General features: G+C 40.8%; 1 non-coding gene across 1 annotated transcript; it reads right to left on the bottom strand.

The window, feature by feature from the left end:
- Positions 1-8,531: 8,531 nt before the first annotated feature.
- On the bottom strand, positions 8,532-8,664 carry LOC119510600. Its single transcript, XR_005211980.1, has one exon. It is a non-coding gene; the product is annotated as a small nucleolar RNA SNORA70 (small nucleolar RNA).
- Between the last annotated feature and the right edge of the window lie 1,133 nt (positions 8,665-9,797).

Below are 9,797 nucleotides of genomic sequence, written 5' to 3'. Positions count from 1 at the left end.
TATATACTTATCCTATTTTAGAGGCATTTTATTGTACTAGTTGAGTAAAATGGAATGTCTTTATTAATTCTAGTCAGGGACCATTCTTTTCTACACAATCTGCCCTGTTGTGGAGCCTTTAAAACAACATCTTTTTATAATGCATGTATTCTTGAGATCCATGAACAAGCCCGACTGACTAGTTCACCCTCTTCTTAGGGAAAAAAGATTTTAAAATATCACTGCCTCTGAACATCAATATCAGGATTGGCAGACTTTTTCTGTAAAGGGTCAGACAGTAAACATTTCAGTTTTTGCAGTTTATATGATCTCTATTGCAACAACCAACTCCATAGCATGAAAACAGCCATAGACAAAATGTAAACTAAAAGCTGTGTTCCAACAAAACTGTATTTGCAAAAATAGGAGGAGCCCTGGATTCAGTCTGCAGGCTGTAATCTGCTGGCACTGATAACAGTATTTTAATATATTCTCTTGATAACTGACTAAATGGAATCCATATTCACCAGATTTCTTTTCAAAGGTTAAGAGGAGCAAAAGACAGTTGGTCTTAGATTGTAACTGAGATCATGGAAAGCCACTCCCACTTCTTACAAACAAAGCTTCTAATCTTTCTGTCATCAGCACATCCTGTTCAATCCAAAGACAGTCCACATTTAATTTGAAGAAGTGAAATGAAGCTTCTGCTTCTTTAAATAAGCCACTACAAATATGCTATGGAATTGATAGGCAGTGAGCTTTTATTGTTTGGATGTTTTAAAAATTGGCTTCCAACATGTACTACAAAGAAGTTTTTGGAAAATTTCATGTTATTCTGTATTATCTTGTGTTTTCATAGGATGGGTCAAAGGCACAAATCTAGCTTTGGGGAATATATTTGAAATGCATACATAAACAAGCTTGCATCTATAAAAGAAGACTTAGAGAGAGGGGAGAAATGATAAAATGCCATTAGTTAGAGTACAAGAGAAAAGTCCACTGCCCTTTAAGTAGAAGCAGAAGGAAAGGCATGAAGTAATAAAATTAAATGAATGAGGAAACTGTACACAGAAACACATCAAACCAGTGGGTTGCTTTCTTGCTGTGTTAAGAATTATGATTATATGGTATGGTGCACAGTGGGCGTGAGTATGTGTTTGTGAGATATGTGTATATGTGTGTGTGAGAGAGAACAGGATGTATATGTGTGTGTGAGAGAGAACAGGAATTAAAATTAGACAGAACTAAATGTTAAGACCAGGATATTGGACATTTTAAGCAAAGAAATATACTCAGTCAATATAAACAGACAAAATGTGACATGCTTTAAATGATGATGAGTTGATGAATTCTTTGCTGTCTGACCTGGAATATCAAGCCCCCAGTCAGAAATGAGTGGACTGTCTCTCCTGGAGAGACAGATACTAGTTGCAGCCTGAGGAAAAAGGAAAACATAAAAGCAGAACTAGATTTGCCTTGCAATGACAGCTGCATATTAATCTAAAGAATTTCTAAAAAATCAAAAAGACATTTTTCAGCAAAATACACCTCCAGAGCCTCAATCATAAAGCTGGGGAATAAACTTGAAACAGGATTGATTTCATCTTACAAGGAATATTTCTTTGAAAAGCTAACAACTGTAGTTGTCTTATTTGGTTTTCAATCCTATAACCAAATTGTGCCATATTGTGTCAAATAAGATGATAATATAACAGCTTTAAACAAATTTTGTAATTATAGCATCAATCAAAAGCACATTAAATTTGTGTGTGTGTTTAGGAAGTTATGTTATTGAATATTAAGTAGCTCTAAATATCAATCTTCATTTTCACTTCAGTTCCAAGACCTTGACCCTTAAAGGGTTAGAGTTCCCTAGTAGAAGTTACAGACCAGAAGAGATCCTGTAAGTTCAGTTGTTTGGCATTCTCTTTAGAAAATGCCAGGCACTTCTCTGGCAGAGATCAAAAATATTTAGATATGAAAGAGGTATCTCTTGTCTAAATGCCTCTTTTATCAGACCCCAAGTACAGTTCTAACCTTTGAGCATACTCAGGTTTCATTGGGACAGTTTTCATACTTGTGAAAAACTGGGTTGCTTGTGTTAAGAGAATTGACAATTGGATCCAAATTGTTTTTATTTTTACAAAACTGTCTATCCAGCATTTGGCCCCTTTAGACCTGAGAGGAAAAGAGATAAGTGGGTAGATGTTCAAAGATTTAGGTAGAGTTGAGTTTGAAGCTCTGCTCCTGTATTTAAGAACTTGGGAAAGTCATTTCCTTCTTCAGGCTTCAGTTTACTCATCTGTAAATTGTAAGATATTTTAATACCCTCTTTACTGGATTGCTGTGAGAATCATATATGATAACGGATGCAAAATATTAGTCAAAATCTGGCACATTGTAAGGGCTCAACAAAATATGGCTGTTGATAAAGACCCCAAAGTCATAATTAACTAAAATTGCACAGGCTTCTGAGTAAGCTTGGTGGGAAGTAGGTATGGCAGATGTTCTTTTCATGATGATTCTATTTTCATTAGCACCAAAAGCAGGATTAATAATCGTGAGGAGGATTTGAGAAGACAGAGGATGTAGGCCTAGAGAATTGGATGACTCCATGCACTTCTACAGTCTTCTTTCCAGAACTTTCTTCTATTACTGGACTGTGGTATTCAAAATATTTTTACTGTAGTCCTTTGGTATATAAATAGGCTCCGTGTGTTCAAGCTTCCAATATACAAGTTTAGAATGTAATACTAGATCAACATATTTTTTTCCTCCACAGGTTAACATGTTTCCAAGGAAGAAAGTAAATTTTGGAGCTTTCTATTTTCTTTTTTGGATTGTTAAATAAAAGGTTTCTGGATGCAAAGTCCCAGTAACCCCACTAAAGAAGACTACTCCAGGGCAAGGAGGACTCTAGGCACAGGAAGCTGCGGTAGCTGAGGTCATTTCCTCTTACCTCCGCCCTCCCAGGACAAACTATTACTCCACCAGGGACTTTGCATGTTCAAAAATGTTTCCATGTAGAAACCAACATTAGCTTTCAGTTTCTCCAAAAAGTAGTGCAAAACACATTCTGTCCATTCCTGACAACAGCATGGAAGCCTTTTAATTAGTACACCCTGGAGGAAATAGAGATGGACTCGTTAAGTGATTGCTCTGATTAGCAGGGAGCAGGGATGTATGTTATTTTCTGATGCATTTGTTAGGAGAGCAGTGTCACCAAACTGAAGGCTTCTTACAGAGGGTGTTAGCATAAAAGGACTCCCACAAGCCATGTTGGGGAGAGGCAGACAGTGTTGATGTCAGGAACAGTCACTGAGCCAAACACACACATGCATACACACACTCACAAATGCCAGTTCTCACTGTGCAGACTGATCAATGGCCTATATCCAGAAAAGTGAGCATTATTCTCCTGGTACTCCCTGAAAGTTCCAAGAAAATATCAAAGGCTAGTACCTTCTTTCAAATTCTTCTTGCATGGGGTGAAATGTCTACATTTTACTGAAGGTGTCTCAATTCAGTGAGAAGACTGAATGTGGTATGGGAATGTAAGAAACTGAGTTGCACATTGTTTATAGGACTGTCCCCATCACACAACTGTGGGCATCTAATCCTGGCATACATTCAACCCCAATGTGAGTCTGAGTAAGGATATCACATTGGATACCATTGATTGGTTGCTTTCGCTGAAAGAAACTCTGAGACTCTCCTCCACTTGCCTCCCCAACTAAAGGACCCTTCTATAATAGCTCTGTCCCAGCATCATTCAATACCATCTTTCTGAAGCCACACAGATCAAATCAGGTACCTGATGGCTGGGCCAAGGTTTTGGAGCCACATACAGAGTGGGGTTCTGGACCCAAGCCACAGAGGCCAGGTCCAGGGATTGCAGTCCCAAAAACGTGCCGTGTCAGGAAGGAGGAAACAGGCCACACACAACTAAGTGGCTAGACTTTCTGTCCTTTAGTTCGAATTTCCAGGAATAAGAATCTAATTGACTTGGTTCAAATCACCTGGGATGAACTGTCTACTCCTGGTCCAATTAGTGGCAGCCAAAAGCAGTTCCTTCAGGGGACTGAGGGAAGGGCAGATTCTCTAGGTAACACCAGGTCCTGGGGCTGACAGTGAAGCACCAGTTACCACACTGACTTAAAGTTGGTGATGTTCTTATCTGTCTCTTCCACTAGAGGAGGAAAACTGGGTTTCCAGTTTTCTGGAGGAATCTCAATTTGTTAGGCTATAAACATCATTGATTAAACTTTTTTTTTAATTAGTTCTAGATTTTAAGTTTTCCTCCTTCCAGGCTCATGGTAGAATTTCACTTCCCCATTCCCATGAGTTTAGCTGTAGCCATGTGGCTTTCTTTGGCCAATAAAATGTGAGCAGAAGTAAAGGCCACATCTGGGTGGTAGGACGGCTTTAAGAACCAGGCCATGTTTCACCATAGCCCGCTTCTGCCATGAAGACTGTGAAAGTTCACATCAAGATGATGCCAATGCAGAAAATAAAAAAGTAGTTACAAAGTCCTCTTTAGGGACTCAGAAAAATGTGGAAATATTAAACTTCCCCACACAGGGAATTCCTGATATTCTCACAAGCATTAGGGACTCCCAATTTAATAGGCCAAGCCCTCAATCTTGGAGTTTGCCCTTATTAGACTTATTCCTGCAAAGGAGAGGCTAAGCCTACTTATAATTATGCCTGAATCACCCTCAGGGAACCTCTTTTGTTGCTCAGATCTGGCCTCTCTCTCCCAGCCAACTCTGCAAATAAACTTATTACCCTTCCCCCTACTTGGGACAGGACACCCAGGGAGAGCCTGGCCCGGGCATCATAGGATTGAGAAAGCCTTCTTGGACCACAAGGTGGAAGAAAAACGGAACAAAATAAAGTTTCAGTGGCTAAGAGATTTCAAATAGAGTCGAGAGGTCATTCTGGAGGTTATTCTTATGCATTATATAGATATTCCTTTTTTTTGTTTCTAGTGTATTAGAATAGCTAGAAGATAATACCTGAATCTGTTGAACTGTAATACAGGGGACTTGATTCTTGATGATGATTGGATAACTATACGGATTTTATTATGTGACTATGTGATTGTGAAAACTTTGTAACTGACACTCCCTTTAACCAGTATATGGGCAGATGAGTAATAAAATAAAGACAAAAATATATCAATAATAGGGGGGATAAGGAGAATGGGATGATTTGGGTATCCTTTTCTATTTTTATTTTTATTTTTTTCTTTATTTTGGAGTAATGAAAATGTTCTAAAATTGATTGTGCTGATTAATATGATGATACTGTGAGCCTTGATTGTATACTTTGGATGGACTATATGGTGTGTGACTATATCTCAAAAAAATTGCATTAAAAAAAGGATGATGCCAATGACAGCTGCATCCTTGAGTGACTACCATGAACAGAGTCCACTGCTGACTCACACAGCACAAGTAGCATGAAAGAGTATTGAACATCTGTTGTTAAGCCACTGAGACTTGGAGGTTGTTAGTTAGCCACAGTGTAACCTAGATCATCCTGACTGACAGACAATGCTTTTTTTTTTTTTATCATCATTTTATTAAGATATATTCACATACCATGCAGTCATACAAAACAAATCGTACTTTCGATTGTTTACAGTACCATTACATAGTTGTACATTCATCACCTAAATCAATCCCTGACACCTTCATTAGCACACACACAAAAATAACAAGAATAATAATTACAGTGAAAAAGAGCAATTGAAGTAAAAAAGAACACTGGGTACCTTTGTCTGTTTGTTTCCTTCCCCTATTTTTCTACTCATCCATCCATAAACTAGACAAAGTAGAGTGTGGTCCTTATGGCTTTCCCAATCCCATCAGACAATGCTTTTAATTATATTATCTCCAACTGTCTTTTCTAAGAGGTAGCATCTTGACCCAATTTCATAATTATTTGATTGCTTTCAGTTTTTGAAATTTAGTTCAGTGCAAATTAAAACTTCATTTCACATATGATTCAAATCTCCTCCTCTCTAAACTCAGGCTAGACTTGAGGGTCCATTAACTTGAAGTGAGGTGGATGATATTTCTGCTTTTCACACACTTTTCTTTGTTCTCCTTCTTCTAGACATGCCAGCTATAGGGAAGGAGAAGGGGGCAGGGCAGGAAAGGGCTACATATTGCTATCCTAGTTGGCTCACTAGCTGGATAGCCCTGACTGGCCCGAGATGGCTTGTGGTAGGCATCCAAAACTGAATTCTGTATGGGAACACCTGAGGGTGTTTTGGAGGGCTCTGTAGATACTCCCCACCTCACAGGTCCCAATGTCAGGAATCTGGCTCCAGCCTGACCTCAGCTACCACCCCAATGCACACCCACAGCTTCCAATGGCTAGAGACCCCTTATCCCATAGCAGTCCTCTTTAGTGGAGTTACTTGGAAGATGGCTCAAGCCAAGATACAGTCTGAGATATTCCAGTCAAACCATGGAAAACTCACATGTCCTTGCTGTGCCACACAGTTGCTGCCTCTATCCTCTCTCCAAAATCTTTTTTCACTACTCAGGTAGGCACAGGGGCTGATCAGCACATCTGCTGCTTCAGCAGATGACCAAGTGAAAAAAAGGAGGCCAATTTCCCCTTCAGGCAGGCACCCCATTCTTCACAAATAAGTCTCCAGGATTCCACCCTCACTGTGATTTTTGAGAGAGGCCTCTTCCTGCACTTCTCTGGGTCAATTCAGCTGCCTCGTATAAACCATGTGGGGTGATGTCTGGCTGAAGATCGTGTCAAGGCATCAAGCAGCTCTCTTTGCAATGTGAACACTTGGTATCCTTAATTTCAGGACAACAGGAAAAATTTCATTCAACATCTTGATCCTAGCCCGGGGCTGGACACGTAATAGGTGCCCACTGAGTGTTTTGTGAATGACTAAGCCAGACTCAGAGTTTCTCATGCAATAATGTCCATTCCATTATTGGATTGTTTATAATTTGGGGAAAGAGAGTACTACTATGTGTGGTATATCAATTTTCTCATTTCCTTTCACAACAAACCTATGATCTCCAGTTTACAAATGATACATATGTGACCCAGGGAGATTTTGGTGCCCAAGATCAGGACTCAATGGAGGCCTTGCTCCCAGCACCACACCATGTCACTTGATCAGAAAACATTTCTTTCTTTGGATCCCAATCTGGCTTTCTTCAATTTCCCCCCACTAGTCTCAGTTCTGCTTTCTCTAGTGCCCAGAATATGTGGAATGTCTTCCTGCTCACAACAGCTATCCAAAGATAGGGACTTCTTTGGATGTGATTTGACCAGTGCTGAATACAACAGAGCTCTTCCCATGTTCCAAACTCTCTACTTCAGTTGGCGTTAGCGTTTTAAATAGCCATATCATTCAGCTGGTTCTTCATGAACTCATGCTCAACACAGAATTTCTTTTGGGTGTCTGGTTGTCAAGTTAAATATTTTGTCTTCATTAAATTGAGTTTTTGAACCCAATTCACTGGTTTACATTTTTTTCTTTTGCTAATTGTTTCATAATCACAACAAACCCAATACATAATAACACAATGAAAGTTCAGATATCAAGGTGTTCCCTTAGCAAGGCTGAGGATTTCACTCTCTGGTATTTGGAGTTTGGGCTGCTGCCCTTGTGTTTGGATGGATAACTGGGTTTGTGGCACAGTTCATGCTTTAACCAGATGAGCAGAAGAATGGCCACTGGTCCAGGAAGAAGCAGATAAAGTGCTTGGTTTCATGTGTCACGTAGCTACTGAAGTTCTTCCCCATGATGCAGTGCCAAGCGGGATTGTATTTCTTGTCAAACTCCTTCTTGATATGGGCCATGGGCCACTATGCTCTTCTTTATGTTATATATCTCCAACACCAGAGTAGCCCACTCCACCAAATCCTGTTTCATCCCCTATGACATGTCCTCATTTTTGATTATGGCCTTCTGGTTGCATCTGGTTACTGAGGAGCAGGATTGGCTGACTTCAACTGCCTTCTGGGAGCAAGGCTACTGTGACTGAGGCTTGGCAGGAGTGGCCATTGCCACTAAAGACATGGTGCATCTGAGCCCTACATTTATTTTTATGATTGTAAAATACATGTTCATTATCATCCTCATTACATTTTTTTTTTTTTTTTTTTTTTTTTTTTGGTGGGCATGTGTTGGGTGAGGGCAGTGCTGGCAAATCCTTCACGAGTATGGGGCCTGCCACTTGTCCAAGGGACCACGATTGAGGATGTATTTGACCCCACAACCATCTGGGATGAGGCACTTCTCAGCCACCATGTCTTTGAATTTGTCAGCATTATACTTGGTAAAGCCCCACTTCTTGGAGACATGGATCTTCTGGTGGCCAGGGAACTTGAACTTGAACTTAGTGCCTCAATCATATGCTCCTTGTTTTGAAGCTTGGGGCGGATGGACATGATGACTTGGCCAATGTTGCTGTACCCTGGGGTTTTCCAAAGGTACCTCACATACCTGTCTGGAGCCTAGAGAGGGGTTGGTACAAGGTCAGACATGACAATCAACAGGAAAGGGCTGTCTCCAAGGTCCCTTAGGGCAACTCATAAAAGCAGCAGTCTGTGTCCACTACCAAGGGGGCTGCTGTCTGCAGCCACTGCACACCAAACCCCCATGGGGAGAGGAGCTCATTACATTTCATATTGTTATTTTTTAACTTACTATTTGTGACTTTAAAGAGATTTTGCATCTTAATGCTGTATCACATATACTTGCTAGTCCTTTTGGTTATATGTCTATTGCTGATTTAGTAAGTCACTGGGAGACATGTATAATAGAAAAAGCTAAAACCAGAGCACTAGGTCACCTTTGGACAGCCCCTGTAGGTTTACATCTGTCCATTAATCCAGTTGTGTTTTTAGGGTTGTAGTGAACTGTCCAGGGTCCAGCTAACATTCCCCTTCAGGGTCCAGCTAACATTCCCCTTCAGGGGCTCCTTTCTCCCCTGGGTCAAAGAAACTGATGTCCCCCATCCTTTCTCCCTTTCTCTTTGGCTGTCATGCAAATGGTTAAGCCTACATCTTCTTGGTTGCTGGTGGTTCAATTTCTCTGTTGGCTTTGATTTAAGTACCCTGTATATTCTGGATCACGGTGGCTCAGCAATCACTCAGTGGATCCACCCAAGCAGAGCTTGCCCAAGGGGAACCCTGAGAGGATCCCTCTGGGCAACCTTAGTTTTTTCAGGAGGCCAAGCATTCCAAAGGGATTTCCCTTCACTGGGGATCCTGGGCACTGTTTTGTGGCCATTCCCTAATTCGCATACCTGGAATAAAAAACAGTCCCCAATTTAATCTGCTGCTCCAGCCCCTGTAGGGCACAGCTGGTGAGGGTGTGCCAGCTCTATTCACCAGCCAGTCCCTTCTCTCCAGCCTTGCAATAATTTTGTTGTCTTTGTTATTCTGCATCCTGTGGTGACTTCCCTGAGTGCAGTGAGTGATTAATTTAGCTGGTGTCACAGGCTACAACATGTTGATATAAAGGGAAAAAGAAAGAGAAAAAGGGAAGTGCGGAAAGGGTGAAAGGCTGCTGTGGCAGACATACAGAACCCAAGCTCCAGCCCTCATGCAGAATGCTCCATTGGCCAACGTGACCCCATGACATTGTTTTTGTGGGCATGATTATGAACTTCTGAATGGTTGAGTTCTGAAATTCAAAGCCTGAAACTCTCCCAGGGCTTTCTCACTTCCCCCACTGCCTCTGAAACTTCAATAGCTTCAGGAAATAATGAAAAACAAATCAGAAATAAAATCAGCACTTTAAAACCCATGGTTCTTTATGGAAC

Source organism: Choloepus didactylus, chromosome 1 (genome assembly GCF_015220235.1).
Source record: "Choloepus didactylus isolate mChoDid1 chromosome 1, mChoDid1.pri, whole genome shotgun sequence".
In the NCBI taxonomy this organism is placed as follows: Eukaryota; Metazoa; Chordata; class Mammalia; order Pilosa; family Megalonychidae; genus Choloepus; species Choloepus didactylus.
The sequence above is the reverse complement of the archived record's forward strand: the minus strand, read 5'-3'. Positions and strand labels throughout refer to the sequence as shown.